The sequence below is a fragment of the Panicum virgatum genome, chromosome 9N (assembly GCF_016808335.1).
Source record: "Panicum virgatum strain AP13 chromosome 9N, P.virgatum_v5, whole genome shotgun sequence".
Classification (NCBI taxonomy): domain Eukaryota; kingdom Viridiplantae; phylum Streptophyta; class Magnoliopsida; order Poales; family Poaceae; genus Panicum; species Panicum virgatum.
Genome location: NC_053153.1, coordinates 38697081 through 38713999, shown reverse-complemented (window position 1 = coordinate 38713999; position 16919 = coordinate 38697081).

Below are 16919 nucleotides of genomic sequence, written 5' to 3'. Positions count from 1 at the left end.
TTGGAGTGTTTGGATGCATTTGGAATTGTTTCATCACTGCATGAATTTTGGTGCAAAACGAGCTGAACTGGTGCAATTAACGCAAAAGTTCATGCCACGAAGTCGTGTCAGAATTTTTCGCATCTAATGCACCCGTTTCATCCGATTGGACCTTAAACTCATATTTTCGTGTGTTTCATAGTGTTTGGGTGCATTTGGGATCGTTTCATTACAGCTTGAAACTTGGTGCAAAACGGACTGAACTGGTGTAATTAATGCAATAGTTTGTGCCACGAAGTCGTGTCAGAATTTTTCACAACAAACACATCCGATCCACTCCATTGGACCCTAAACATATGTTTTGGTGTGTTTTGTAGAGTTTGGGTGCATTTGGGATCATTTCATTACTGCATGAAACTTTGTGCAAAAGGGCTGAACTGGTGCAATTAATGCAAAAGTTCGTGCCATGAATTCGTGTTGCAATTTTTCACATCGAATGCACCCGATCCACCCCATTGGACCCTAAACCCATATTTTGGTGCGTTTCGTAGTGTTTGGTTGCATTTGGGATCGTTTCATTACTGTATAAAACTTGGTGCAAAATGAGCTGAATTAGTACAATTAATGCAAAAGTTTGTGCCACGAAGTCGTGTCAGAATTTTTCGCAACGAACGCACACGATCCACCCCATTGGACTCTAATTTAATATTTTGGTCTGTTTCATATTGTCTGGTTGCATTTGGGATCTTTTCATTAATGCGTGAAACTTGGTGCAAGATGGGGTGAACTGGTGCAATTAATGCAAAAGTTCGTGCCACGAATTCGTGTTGCAATTTAACAGATCGAACGCACCCAAGCCAACCCATTGGAACATAAACCCATAATTTGGTGCATTTTGCAGTGTTTGGATGAATTTGGAATCGTTTCATTACTACATGAAATTTGGTGCAAAATGAGCTGAACTGGTGCAATTAACGCAAAACTTTGTGCCACGAAGTCGTGTCAAAATTTTTCGCAACTAATGCACCCGATCCACCCCATTGGACCCTAAAACCATGTTTTGGTGTGTCTCGTAGTGTTTGGGTGCATTTGGAATCATTTCATTACTGCATGCAACTTGGTGCAAAACAGGGCCGAACTGGTGCCATTAATGCAAAAATTTGTGCCACGATGTCGTGTCGGAATTTTTCGCAATGAACGCACCCGATCCGCCGCATTGGACCCGAAACCCATGTTTTGGTCCATTTCATAGTGTTTGAGTGCATTTGGGATTTTTTTCGTTACTACATGAAACTCGGTGCAATATGAGCTGAGCTGGTGCAATTAATGCAAAAGTTTGTGCCACGAAGTCGTGTCAGAATTTTTCGTAACGAACACACCCGATTCATCCGATTTCACCCCAAACTCAAGTTTTGATGCGTTTTCGTAGTGTTTGGGTTCATTTGGGATCGTTTCATTACTGCAGGAAACTTGGTGCGAAACGGGCTGAACTGTTACAATTAATGCAAAAGTATGTGCCACGAAGTCATGTCGGAATTTTGCCCAACGAACGCGCCCGATCCACCCCATTGGACCCAAAACCCATGTTTTGGTGTGTTTCGTAGTGTTTGGGTGCATTTGGGATCGTTTCATTACTGTATGAAACTTGGTGCAAAACGAGCTGAACTGGTGCAATTAATGCAAAAGTTTGTGCCACGAAGTCGTGTCAGAATTTTTTGCAATGAACGCACCAGATCCACCCCATTGGACTCTAATCTAATCTTTTGGTCCGTTTCATATTGTTTGGTTGCATTTGGGATCATTTCGTTACTACATGAAACTTGTTGCAAAACGGGGTGAAATGATGCAATTAATGCAAAAGTTCATGCCACGAATTTGTGTTGCAATTTAACTGTTCGAACACACCCAATCCAACCCATTGGACCCTAAACCCATAATTTGGTGCATTTTGCAGCCATTGGATGCATTTGAAATTGTATCATTACTGCATGAAATTTGGTGCAAAACGAGCTGAACTGGTGCAATTAACCAAAAGTTCGTGCCACGAAGTTGTGTCAAAAATTTTCACCACTAACGCACCCGATCCACCCCATTGGACCCTAAACCCATGTTTTGGTGCGTCTCGTAGTGTTTGGGTGCATTTGGAATCGTTTCATTACTACATGCAACTTGGTGCAAAACGAGGCTGAACTGGTGCTATTAATGCAAAAGTTTGCGCCACGAAGTCGTGTCGAAATTTTTCGCAATGAACGCACCCGATCCTCCCCATTGGACCCTAGACTCAAGTTTTGGTCCATTTCATAGTGTTTGGGTGCATTTGGGATTATTTTCGTTACTACATGAAACTTGGTGCAAAACGCGCTGAAATGGTGCAATTAACGCAAAAATTTGTGCCATGAAGTCATGTCAGAATTTTCCATAACGAACGCACCCGATTCATCCAATAGGACCCCAAACTCAAGTTTTTGTGCGTTTCGTAGTGTTTGGGTGCATTTGGGATCGTTTCATTACTGCATGAAACTTGGTGCAAAATGGTCTAAACTGGTGCAATTAATACAAAAGTTTGTGCCATGAAGTCATGTCGGAATTTTTCACAATTAACGCACCTAATCCACCCCATTGGACCCTAAACCCATGTTTTGGTGCATTTCATAGTGTTTGGGTGCATTTGGGATTGTTTTGTTACTACATGAAACTCGGTGCAAAACAAGCTGAACTAGTGCAATTAATGCAAAAGTTTGTGCCACGAAGTTGTGTCGGAATTTTTCGCAACGAAAGCACCCAATCCACCCCATTGGACCCTAAACCGATGTTTTGGTGCATTTCATGGTGTTTGGGTGCATTTGGGATCGTTTCGTAACTGCATAAAACTCGATGCAAAACGCTGTGAACTGGTGCAATTAATGCAAAAACAAGTGCCACGAAGTCACGTCGGAATTTTTCGCAACGAACGTACCCGATTCACCTTATTGGACCTTAAACTCATTTTTTGGTGCGTTTCATAGTGTTTGTGTGCATTTGGGATCGTTTTGTTACTGCATGAAACTCGGTGCAAAATGGGGTGAACTGATGCAATTAATGCAAAAGTTCGTGCCACGAATTCGTGATGCAATTTTTGACACCGAACACACCCAATACAACCTATTGGACCCTAAACCCATGTTTTGGTGCGTTTTGCAATGGTTGGATGCATTTGGAATCATTTCATTACTGCATGAAACTTGGTGCAAAACGGGCCAAACTGGTGCAATTAACGCAAAAGTTTGTGCCACGAAGTCGTGTCAGAATTTTTCGCAACATACACACTTGATTCATCCAATTGGACCCTAAACTCATATTTTGGTGTGTCTCGTAGTGTTTGGGTGCATTCGGGAGCGTTTCACTACAGCATGAAACTTGGTTCAAAACGCGCTAAACTAGTGCAATTAATGCAAAAGTTTGTGCCACGAAGTCATGTCAGAATTTTTCGCAACAAACGCACCAGATCCACCCCATTGGACCCTAAACCCATGCTTTGGTGCGTTTCGTAGTGTTTGGGAGCATTTGGGATCATTTCATTACAACAAGAAACTTGGTGCAAAACGTGTTGAATTGGTGCAATTAATGCAATAGTTTGTGCCACGAAGTCGTGTCGGAATTTTTCACAATGAAAGCACCCAATCCACTCATTTGGACCCTAAACTTATGTTTTAGTGTGTTTTGTAGTGTTTGGGTGCATTTGGGATCATTTCGTTACTGCATGAAACTCGGTGCAAAATGGGCTGAACAGATGCAATTAATACAAAAGTTCGTTCCACGAATTCGTGTTGGAATTTTCACATCGAACGCACCCAATCCAACCAATTGGACCATAAACCCATGTTTTGGTGCATTTTGCAGTGTTTGTATGCGTTTGGAATCATTTCATTACTGCCTGAAACTTGGTGCAAAACGAGCTGAACTGGTGCAACTAACGCAAAATTTCGTGCCACAAAGTCGTATCAGAATTTTTCGCAACGAATGCAGCCGATTAACCCCCATTGGACAATAATGTCATGTTTTGGTCATTTTCTTAGTGTTTGGGTGCATTTGGGATCGTTTCATTACTGCTTGAAACTTGGTACAAAATGGACTAAACTGGTGCAATTAATTCAAAAGTTCGTGCCACGAATTCATGTTTCAATTCTCCACATCAAACGCACCCAATCCCCATTGGACCCTAAACCAAGGATTTGGTGAGTTTTGCAATGTTTGGATGCATTGTGAATCCTTTCATTACTGCATGGAACTTGGTGGAAAACGCGCTGAACTAGGTAATTAACGCAAAAGTTTGTGCCACAAAGTCATGTCAGAATTTTTCGTAACGAACGCACCCGATTCATCCGATAGAACCCTAAACTCAAGTTTTGGTGTGTTTTGTAGTGTTTGGGTGCATTTGGGAACGTTTCATCATTGCATGAAATGTGGTGCAAAACGGTCTAAACTGGTGCAATTAATACAAAAGTTTGTGCCACGAAGTCATGTCAGAATTTTTCACAACGAACGCTCCTGATCCATCCCATTGGACCCTAAACCCATGTTTTGGTGCGTTTTGTAGTGTTTGGGTGCATTTGGGATCGTTTCATTACTGTATGAAACTTGGAACAAAACGGGGCTGAAATGGTGCAATTAATGCAAAAGTTTGTGCCACGAAGTCGTGTCGGAATTTTTCACAACGAACGCACCCAATCCACCCCATTGGACCCTAAACCCATGTTTTGGTGCATTTCGTAGAGTTTGGGTGCATTTGGGATTGTTTCGTTTCTGCATGAAACTCAATACAAAACAAGCTAAACTAGTGCAATTAATGCAAAAGTTGGTGCCACGAAGTTGTGTCGGAATTTTTCGCAACGAACGCACCCGATCCACCCCATTGGACCCTAAACCCATGTTTTGGTGCATTTCATAATGTTTGGATGCATTTGGGATCGTTTCGTAACTGCATGAAACTCGATGCAAAACGCGGTGAACTGGTGCAATTAATGCAGAAACTCGTGCCACGAAGTCACGTCGGAATTTTTTTGCAACGAACGCACCCGATTCACCTCATTGGACCTTAAACTCATTTTTTGGTGCGTTTCATAGTGTTTAGGTGCATTTGGGATCGTTTCATTACTGCATGAAACTCGGTGCAAAATGGGCTGACCTGCTGCAATTAATGCAAAAGTTCATGCTGTCAAGTTGTGTTGCAATTTTCACATCGAACGCACCCAATCCAACCCATTGGAACCTAAACCTTTGTTATGCTGCATTTTGCAGTGTTTGGGAAGATTTGGAATCGTTTCATTACTGCATGAAACTTGGCCCAAAACGGGCCGAACTGGTGCAATTAACGCAAAAGTTTGTGCCACGAAGTCATGTCGGAATTTTCGCATCAAACGCACCTGATTCACCCATTGGACCCTAAAGTCATGTTTTGGTGCGTTTCGTAGTGTTTGTGTCAATTTGGGATCGTTTTGTTACTACATGAAACTCGGTGCAAAATGGGGTGAACTGATGCAATTAATGCAAAAGTCCGTGCCACGAATTCGTGATGCAATATTTGACACCGAACGCACACAATCCAACCCATTGGACCCTAAACCCATGTTTTGGTGCGTTTTGCAGTGTTCGGATGCATTTGGAATCGTTTCATTACTGCATGAAACTTTGTGCAAAACGAGCTGAACTGGTGCAATTAACGCAAAAGTTCATGCCACGAAGTCGTGTCAGAATTTTTCACAACGAACGCACCAAATCCACCCCATTGAACCGTAAACCCTTGTTTTGGGGCATTTCGTAGTGTCTGGGTGCATTTGGGATCATTTCATTACAGCAAGAAACTTGGTGCAAAACGAGTTGAACTGGTGCAATTAATACAATAGTTTGTGCCTCGAAGTCGTGTCGGAATTTTTCACAATGAACGGACCCGATCCACTCTATTGGACCCTAAACTTATGTTTTAGTGCATTTTGTACTGTTTGGGTGCATTTGGGATCATTTCGTTACTGCATGAAACTCAGTGCAAAATGGGCTGGACTGATGAAATTAATACAAAGTTTGTGCCACGAATTCGTATTGGAATTTTTCACATCGAACGCACCCAATCCAACCCATTGGACAATAAACCCTTGTTTTGGTGTGTTTTGTAGTGTTTGGATGCATTTGGAATCGTTTCATTACTGCCTCAAACTTGGTGCAAAACGAGCTGAACTGGTGCAATTAGCGCAAAAGTTCGTGCCACGAAGTCGTGTCAGAATTTTTCGCAACAAACGCACCCGATTCACCCCATTGGACCCTAAAGTCATGTTTTGGTCCGTTTCATAGTGTTTTTGTGCATTTGGAGTCGTTTCATTACTGCTTGAAACTTAGTGCAAAACGGGCTGAACTGGTGCAATTAATGCAAAAGTTTGTGCCACAAAGTCATGTCGGAATTTTTCGCAACGAACGCACCCGATCCACCCCATTCAACCTAAACCCGTGCTAAAAGGCCTCGGCTAAATGATTTGAATTCTACCTACATGTGGCATTGTCGTCTCGGTCATATAAGTGAGAAACGCATGAAGAAGCTCCATGAGGATGGACTTCTAAGTTCGTTTGATTTTGAATCATACGAGACAAGCGAAGCTTGTTTGCTGGGCAAGATGACCAAGACGCCGTTCACAGGTTTTTCCAGAGAGAGCATCGGATTTGCTGGAACTCATACATACTGATGTGTGTGGACCAATGAGCTCGACTGCTAGAGGAGGATTCCAATACTTTATTACTTTTACTGATGACTTAAGTAGATATGGCTATGTCTACTTGATGAGGCATAAGTCTGAAACCTTTGAAAAGTTCAAGGAATTTCAGAATGAAGTTGAAAATCAGCATGGCAAGAAGATTAAAGCCTTGCGATTTGATCATGGGGGCGAATATCTCAGTCACGAATTTAGCGATCATTTGAAGAGTTGCGGAATTGTTCCACAACTTACGCCGCCTGGAATGCCTCAAAGGAACGGGGTTTCCGAGCGACGTAATCGAACTCTATTGGACATGGTTCGATCAATGATGAGCCAGTCGGACTTACCATTGTCATTTTTGGGTTACGCTCCAGAAACAGCAGCTTTCACACTGAACAGGGTGCCATCAAAATCCGTAGACAAGACACCATATGAGATATGGACTGGCAAGATTCCCCGTTTGTCTTTTCTAAAAATTTGGGGTTGTGAAGCATTTGTCAAACGACTCCAGTCTGACAAGCTTGCACCCAAATTGGATAAGTGCATATTCGTGTGTTACCCCAAGGAGACCTTAGGGTATTACTTCTACAATCGATCTGAGGGCAAAGTGTTTGTCGCTCGGAACGGAGTTTTCCTAGAGAAAGAGTTTCTCAAAGGAGAGAAAAGTGGAAGAACAGTGCAACTCGAAGAAGTTCAAGATGAGCCAATAAGACAAGACTCTACAAGTGACGCTAATGTAGCTGAACAAGTTGAGATGCCTATGGCAACAGAAGCACCTCCGCAACCATGAAGGTCAGCAAGGCTCCGCACAGCGCGGGAATTATTATTGTTAGACAGTGATGAGCCTACGACATATGCAGAGGCGATGGCAGACCCTGACTCCGAATCATGGCAAGATGCCATGAAATCTGAAATAGAATCCATGAAGGAAAATCAAGTTTGGAACTTGATAGACCCGCCTGATGGTGTGAGAACCATAGAGTGCAAATGGATCTATAATAAGAAGAAAGAAATGGATGTAAATGTTCACATCTATGAAGCTCGACTTGTCGCAAAAGGTTTTCAACAAGTTCAAGGAGTTGACTACGATGAGACATTCTCGCGCCATAGCGATGCTTAAATGTGTTCGGATTATTCTAGCTATTGCTGCATATTTTGATTATGAAATATGGCAGATGGATGTCAAAACAACTTTCCTTAATGGAAATCTAACTGAGGACGTGTATATGATGCAGCCCGAGGGTTTTGTCGATCCGACCAATGCTGGAAAGATATGCAAGCTTCAAAAATCCATTTATGGATTAAACCAAGCATCTCGGAGTTGGAATATTTGTTTTGATGAAGTAGTCAAAGGGTTTGGCTTCATTAAAAATGAAGAAGAAGCTTGTGTTTACAAGAAGGAAAGTGGGAGCTCTGTTGCATTTCTAATCATGTATGTAGATGACATACTGCTGATTGGAAATAATATTCCTATGCTTGAGTCCGTAAAGACTTCACTAAAAAATTGTTTTTCGATGAAGGATTTAGGAGAAGCAGCATACATACTGGGCATCAAGATCTATAGAGATAGATCAAAGAGGCTTATAGGATTAAGCCAAGATACTTACATTGACAAAGTGTTGAAGCGGTTCAACATGAAAGAGGCAAAGAAAGGATTCTTGCCTATGTCACATGGCATACATCTTAGCAAGACTATGTGTCCTACGACGACTGATGAGTGAGAGCGCATGAGCAAAGTTCCATATGCCTCAGCAATTGGATCTATCATGTATGCAATGATAAGTACACGCCGAGATGTTTCTTATGCTCTAAGTGTTACGAGCAGGTACCAGTTAGATCCAGGTGAGAGTCACTGGTCAGCTGTGAAAAACATCCACAAGTACTTGAGAAGAACTAAGGATGTGTTTCTAGTCTATGGAGGTGAGGAGGAGCTCGTTGTAACTGGCTACACTGATGCTAGCTTCCAAACCGACAAAGACGATTCAAAGTCTCAGTCCGGTTTCGTGTTCAAAATAATTGGTGGTGCGGTTAGCTGGAAGAGTTCCAAGCAGGAGACGGTGGCCAATTCTACAACAGAAGCCGAGTATATCGCAGCTTCCGAAGCTGCGAAGGAAGGTGTTTGGATAAGGAAGTTCCTTATTGAGCTTGGTGTGTTCCCTAATGCCTCTAGCCCGCTAGATCTCTACTGTGATAACAGTGGAGGTTTGCGCAAGCCAAGAGGCAAGGAATCACCAGAAGAGCAAACACGTTATGCGGCGATTTCATCTCATTAGAGAGTTCATCGATCATTTTGAGATCAAGATATGCAAAATACACACGGACCAGAACATTTTAGATCCATTGACAAAACCCCTTCCGTAGCCCAAGCATGAGAGGCACACAAAAGCAATGGGTATTAGATACATTCTAGATTGACTACAGTGCAAATGGGAGACTGTTGGAAATATGCCCTAGAGACAATCATATTTCCTTGTATTCTTGAATATTCTAAAATGTTCCTAGTCGGAGTTCATGTGGAGACACACATGAATATTAGACTAGCACATGTATTAGTTGATTGACTATGTTTCACAAGTCACGAACATGGGGATGTCAAACTAATAATGTGGGCTCATGTGAGACATGAGACTAAACTGACCCAACACGAGATGATTACTTCTCATTACACAATATGTACGCTGTGTCCTAAGACCTGAGATCATCATATGTACTTAAGATGTGAATCGACTTACTTAGGAGCCATCAAACGCTACACCGTAACTAGGTAGTTTTAAAGGTGGCTTTCGGGTCTGTCAAGAAGCATGTTGTAAGACATAGTCGGTCAAGATGGGATTTGCCCCTCTCTACAGAGAGAGATATCTCTGGGCCCCTCGAGTGATTCAGATCAAGAAATGCATGGCCATGTTAGGGTTAAGAGTTAACCAAGGATTCTGAATCACAGGATCGAGAAAGAGTGATCGGCTTCAAGCTAGACCAAATATCGTGAGGCAAAGGGAACATCATATATAAGATTGTGATGGCTCGATAGATATGATTTGCGTGTGCATAGGAGCTGACACGTCTTGCTAGAGACCGCTATTAACTATTGGCGAGTAGGAGTACTCGGCCATATCTATTCACACATGAGCCCATAGGGTCACACACTTAAGGGCCAGAAGCCTAATGAGGATGAGATCCAAATTAAACTGGGCTTTGATGCACTAATGGGCCTTGAGAGGCCCATAAGGTTGGACCCTTGGTGGGGCCCATAGCAACCCACCAAGGGGGCGCCCAAGGTGGGGCAAGGGCAGCCCACCTAGGGCGCCCAAGGTGGGGCCCACTAGAGCCCTTCTAGGGGCGCTCACTAGGGAGATAAAAGGAGGGGAGGAGGGGGGAGGGGCGCCCCAATACAAAAACCCTAGCCCCTTTGCTGGCCACCGCCCTCTCTTTCGGGCATCAAGCCCTAGTTGTTCTCACGGATCTAGCAATCTGGAGTGGGACGCTTCTTCCCGTACGTGTGGACTTTGTGGAGGTGCTGCGCTTGCTGCACAAGGACGAGCCATTCGTGAGGTGGTTCACGCAACTGCACTGCCGGCTTCCATCTGCACTACACCGATGCGCTACAGAAGTTCCGCAACCGCGCGTCTAGTGGTAATCCCGTGATCTATAACTGCAGTAATCCTGGTTTATGCGGTAGAAATTTTTTTTGTTTTTGCTACCCCATATTTCTACACCCAGAGATTACAACACAGATCATCTCATACATCTCAGATTTTGCAGCACAAAGTAAAATTTATTACAAACCATGTTTAGAATAGTAAGGTACTACAGAGTTCCCAACTACTCAAATTATTCAAGTGTCATTGTCTTAGCGGAAGCAATAAAAGACGTCTAGCAAAACATGTGAGAGAGGTCAGCACTAGCTGAATGGCCATCCCACTCGACAGACCAGCCCGGAGGCAAAGTACACGGCCAAGTTAGACTCACAATCATATCCTTGAAGTTAGTACCTGAAAACAGTGCCACAAGCAAAGCTGAGTATACTAATACTCAGCAAGACTTACCCGTCACCGGATATACCATAGTCCGATAACTAGACATGCAAAGCTTTTTGGTTTGTTGGGTTTGTTTTGCCAGAAAATGCCACTAAGAGTTGATCCTTATATTCAGATTTTAACTTTGCCATATTCTAGTTGGATTAACTGTTCTAAGTTTGCATCTAACTCTACACAATCATGGTAGAGCAACCATTTAATCAACTAGCAGTGTTATCATCATCATGTTCCCCTTGTTACTTTATGTGATAGAAAACGTTAAGCAGTCTCATGCCGTGAGAGGCGGACGATTCCGAATCGAATTTCAACCTGGCTAGGGAAACCTAACGCACACGTATGGGAACCAAGTCACCCACACAACTTTTCCCCTTTCTTTCCAGTCCGTGGATCCGGGGCACCCTCCCCGACTACAGAGTACGCAGACTCTGCACCCGTATGTCACGACAAAAATTAAACCCTACTTCTACCAAGAGGGTGCATGGTCATTCCACTCACTGGTCCAATCAGGTACTTAAGCTTACCGATTACCATATTTCTCAGCATGTGGCTAGTACTTTCAAACGCTTAACGAAATGAGCCACACGCCATGACCTTAACCAATTTCAACTACACCACTAGGGTATCACAACTACACAACCCCGCCCGTTGTCCTTATATTTCAGCGGAAGGTAAAGTCAGTCAAATCCTATTTTCTCGCGAGAGGCAAGAAACCACTCGACTTCTACCATTCCTAGTTTAGCGGGGCAACTAGTCGACAAAAAGATCCGAATGTCAAATATAGGTACCTAGGGATCATGCAACTAAGGTTTTCGATCAACGCCTAGAAATGTAAATGTGCAAATAAAATTATTACAACACATACTAATAGTTAGATGAATAATAACGTGGAAAATAATGGGTTATGCACCGGGGCTTGCCTTCATGGGCACTGTCAGGCTGAGAGTCCTCTAGGGCTTGGCCCAGGTCTTGAGTTAAGTTAGTACAATTAAGATTAACGTCCGTCGATGCAAGAGAGTCCGAGGGAACCAACTCGTAGTCACCGTTGGCGAGATTAACCGATTCTATATGCAATGCAAGAATGTATTATTACAATGTGATATGATCTTTCTTTCCTTCATGATAAAGTTGTAGTTCAACAAAATATTAATTCAGTAATGATCTTTGTGATTTCATTTCTTGGGTAGTCATTTATAGAGTATAACTTATAATTAACTTACTTCGTGAATAAGGGTGTGGGGTGTGTTTTATTTTCTAGACATAAAACATAAGCATAAGTTCACAATTTCATAACAGAAAATCTACAGATGAATTGGTACTGAAAAATTTATGTAGAACAGATTAGCTAGACTAGCATCTACTATCAAATTTTCAGCATCTAACAACAAGGCATCTAACCATAAAAAATCATGAAAACAGATTAAGCTAGATAATTCACGAATTTACATAGGTTGTTAGGCATTGTTTCTGGAGCTACAAATTTTACAGCAGCATCTACGCATGACATACTCTTTTCTTTAAATTTTTCAGATTTTATTTTCTCAAGAAACAGGATTTATAAAATTAACAAAACTAATATGCTAGCAACAAAAATAAATTCCACATGGAGTTTTACAAAGGTTATGGACTTCCCTTTTTACCAGATCCTATAAATAGACTAAACATCCTTCATAAAAATTATCAAGCATTACTTCTACCAAATCAATTACATATGCATTAAACTTTATATGAAATTGCATATTCATTCGAGATTTAAGATGACCAGTACTGCAAGTGAAATTTTTTCCACAAGAAGTATTAATTCTAACTAAGAACGTGTTCAAAAATCATGACCAGATATGAAATATTGCACTCAGAACAAAAATAACAAATCTAAGCATGATACACCAAGCATGAATTTTAACTGTAGAAATACTCAGTAAAAGCTTCTCAAAATTTGTAGACATGATTATACGGCTAAAACAAGGTTCCAGAAATAAATATAGATTTTTCCACACACAGGAACTATATACCATGAATTAAGTTCATCAAACAAGCATTTAAACAGAATATATAGCAAACTAGACCTAAATTTCTCAAACTTATGGATCAGCAAGATTTATGTAAAATGTTCATCCTGGAAAAGTTTCAGAGCTAACCCATTTCTACAACTACCAGCATTAATACATGAAGTTATCTAGTAGATATAGGAAACTTGACCATTTGAACAAGTAAATGATTTCAATCCGTGCTCATAGTTTTACTAGAAGCTTATAACTCTACTAGGATCAACATATCCAAAAATCAAGTATAGTTACTGAACCAAACTCCTAGAACATTTATGTGCCATTTATTCTATTCTTTTTCGTAGATTAAAATGTGGACAGATTCTAAAGATTTTCATGTAACAAAACTTGTAGATTTCATTGCAAGGATTCCAGAAAAAATTGGATTTGCATTCTTACAATTTTTCTATGATTTTCTATGCATTTTCAAAGTTTGCTGTTTTGAAGTTCATGTACATTTTGCACTTTAAACCCTAAAACTTTGGTTTCTTTTAAGGAAAGGTCCCTGGGTGGAGGTACAGAATAGGGGGGAGGAAAGGCGCGACGGTTCCTGGCGAGGAGAGTCACCGGTGGCGAGGGGAAAGTGGGGGAGGAGCAACAGGAGCCTGAGAACTACCTGTAGGTGGTCTCGGTTGGGGCTGGGGGCGGCAGGAGGGTGGTCACTGGCGGCGCAATAGCTTGCCGGAGATGTGGTGGCGCGCCGGCGATGGTCCGGCGAGGGATAGCGAGGGAGGACAGGTCGGGGAGCTTCAGTAGGTCGAGAGGAACCCGTTCTGAGGACTAGCTCGTGGGGAGGATGTCTGGAAGTGGGAGCTCGACGGGGAGGGTCGGCAATGGCGGGTTCGACTTCTACGGAAGTGAAAGCAGGGGCGCTGGGAGGGGTGATTGGCTAGGGAGGATCAATATGGCATGGAGAAGGCCGTGGGCTACTTGGATTGCTGAATGTAAGGGCTGAGGAGGTGGTTCCACGATGAACCGAGCTCATCGGCCATGGCAGATGGCGGCCATTCTGGGCGCCCTCGAGGGCGGGCCGGTTTGGTCTTTATAGGCGCCGAGGATGGGGGAGGGCGAACTGGGAGCGTGAGTAGCCGGGGAAGGGGCGCATTGCCGTGGCAGTGGCAGACGGCTGGTCAAGACGCCGTGGCGAGCCAGGAGAGGGCAGAGCGCCGGGTTTCCTTCGTGGTTAAGGGAACGGAGGTCGAGCACGTGGCAAGGCCATGCAGCTGGCTGGGGCTAGTCGAGGCGCGTGGCATGGCTGCCGCGGGGCAGAACAGGGAGGAAGAGATGAGGGGCTTCCTGTAGGAATTGAGTGAAGTTCAGGGGCTAAAACGCAAAGACAAGATTTTCTTAGATTTTTATATTGGAACTCAAAAAACTATAAATACTAAAGTTGCAGAGAATTTTAAAATCTACAACTTTTTTCATTCGAGCTTTAGTTTAAGAGATATTTTAATTTTTCAAAAACTGTGATTCGAACAACTTGTCTTTTCATGTGCAAACTTTCATTTTCTCCCTTTGGCTTCAACTAGACATTTGTGTATCATGTCAAGAGTGACATGCCTATAAATTTTTAAATACATTGGTGGATCCATTTGAAAGTCATTTAATTATTTCATAAACTGCCATTTAAAGTACTTATCATTTCATGTGAATTTAGGCACTTTTACTAATAGAATTCAACTAGGCTTTTGTTTAACATGACATGGTGAATATGCCTATAAAGTTTCAGGGGCTCATTTTCTTTATACTACATTTTTGTGACAACTTGAGCATGAAAGTTTTAAGAATATTAAAGGAACAAGTTTTATATCCACACATACTCATATACAAGGATGCATTATTGCTTTGTATAAATATTTGACATTATGTGCTAAAGGAATCTTTAACCCTTTGTTTGAATTTTTATTTTGTTTCATAACTCCGAGTTGTCATGTAAGAAAGAACTGAATAACTAGATATTTTCTTACTAGACCTCCGAGGTAAGTATGTCTCATGTCTTCTTTTCTTTAAAAAGATTTTCAAGATTTGAAAACTACTTGTTGGTTGAATATATGTGGCCTTATATTATTATTTTGTTTGGACTAGTAGCGCTTCACAATTCATAGAATGGTTCCATTGATCATTTGATTTGCATAGAAAGTCTATAGCTCATTATGAAAGGTGTATTTTAGTGCTTTATTACTACTCATGTCAAGTCAAGTTTAAAAGTATACAAAGTATTGCTTTTCAAGAAATTGCTCTCAAACACATTTTCACATACATTTGGACACAGGTTTGCAAAAATCAGATATAGGGTTCTTATTTAAGTTTTCTTAGCTCATTTGTATATGAGGTTATGCTAATTGTCCTTCTTTAGCTAAACTGACACCTAGGGTGTCACATGGGATTGCATTCCAGAAAAGTACTCGATACAGTACAACTACTCAATATTACAACTCGAGTATTTTTTTCTAAATAACTTTACAGCGACTCGGACCTGCATGCACACCTCCTGGATCTCTTGGAGCTTCTAGTCGAGGCCTGCTGTAGCTAGATCGGCCCAAGGCCGTGACAAAGTACAAATTTGTTATACCCCTCAAGGGAATAATGTTGCTCGTATTCTGGGAGAAAAGTTTCAAGAGTATGGAGGCAGATTACAGTAATCGCCTCGCAAAATCTCTTGTAGCATCTTGCAGAGAAATTTCTCCTTCTCCCTAAATACGTTGTGACAAGATTAAGTCTCCTTACTAGAGATGTCAGTTTTTGGGTACCCAAAAACAGGCAACCCCAAGGGTGTGACATAACAAGATGCAACCCATCGACAAAGACTTCTCTTGTCACTCGCAAGCTCTCTTCTAGCATCTTTTGCTGAAAAATACTACACAACTCAGGAGGATGAGAGCAAGAACACCAAATGCAAGCCACATCTTCAGATTGTTGGTGCTTCTAGTTACATGCCTGTCACCTACCTTTTATATCCGCATGGGACCTTGCTGGATGATAATCTGTGATGCTACAATAGCACCACTCACGGGCTGAATAATGTAGATTCTTCACACAGTAAAGTCCCATGTGAGTGTACAATAAGGATATAAACATCCCGGGTTTTATTTTTGAGGATATTTCGGGTGCAATCAGTGTGGCATATCCAATCGTATCATTTTTCTGGGATTTTACCCGAAAAGGGGTCTTTTCAGATACCGGATCTGATTAAACCTGCAAATATTCTTAGGAATAAAATCTGATGCCACGTCTTGGATCCTTAATTCCAATTCTTTGCTCGGGGGTACCTAAAAGATACGGGATTTTGATTTAAGACTCGGGGGCTGCGGGATATGTGCATCAGAGATTTATTTTTCAATTTTTTTTGGAAAAATAACAAAGGGAAAAGACTAAAGTGACCCTCAGCCTGATTCTTCGGTTCAACCTAAGGCTCGGGGGCTACTCCATATATAGCGCGAGTACTTTGTGCACCATATATTATCAAGATTTTGGGGCTTGAGCACCTCACAGCCTCGGAGCAATTGGAAGTACTTGGAGGACTACTCGACGTATCTGAAGGAAGGCCCAGAAGCAACTTGAAGGACGTTCTGACTACTTGAAGTACTCGAAGGCGCCCAGCCAAGTACTCGACGCCAGCAGGACTTGGCTTCGAAGAGCTCAGGGGCTTATCAGACCCGGGGCAGCGGGACTGCTTATAGACATAGAATGTTCTAGAGCAAGCGATAGCTCATGGATGTACCTTACCTCTCTTGTAACTACCCGAATAGGTGTAGAACTAGCTGTAGTACAATGGAAACTACACGATTGTGTTGTAGTAGGACTCCAACTGTACTTGGCTAGGACTTTCCATATAACCCTGTCCCCCCGGCCCAGATATATAAGGGCGAGCAGGGATGTAGGGTCGAAATAGCGGACTAGAGGGGGGTGAATAGTCCTTTCTAAAACTTAAAACATTGCCGGTTAACCGAAACAAGTGCGGAATTAAACTAATCGATCTAGCCAAGACTACACCCCTCTATCTATAACTTGTACCTTACAAAAAGGATCCTAATTGAGCAACTAAGTTGCCGAGCTAGGAAGAGCTCACCTACACAATTCTAGTTTGCAAGGTCACACCAACCGAGGAGCTCCTATGTGTCATACTAGTATGTAAAGATCACAAA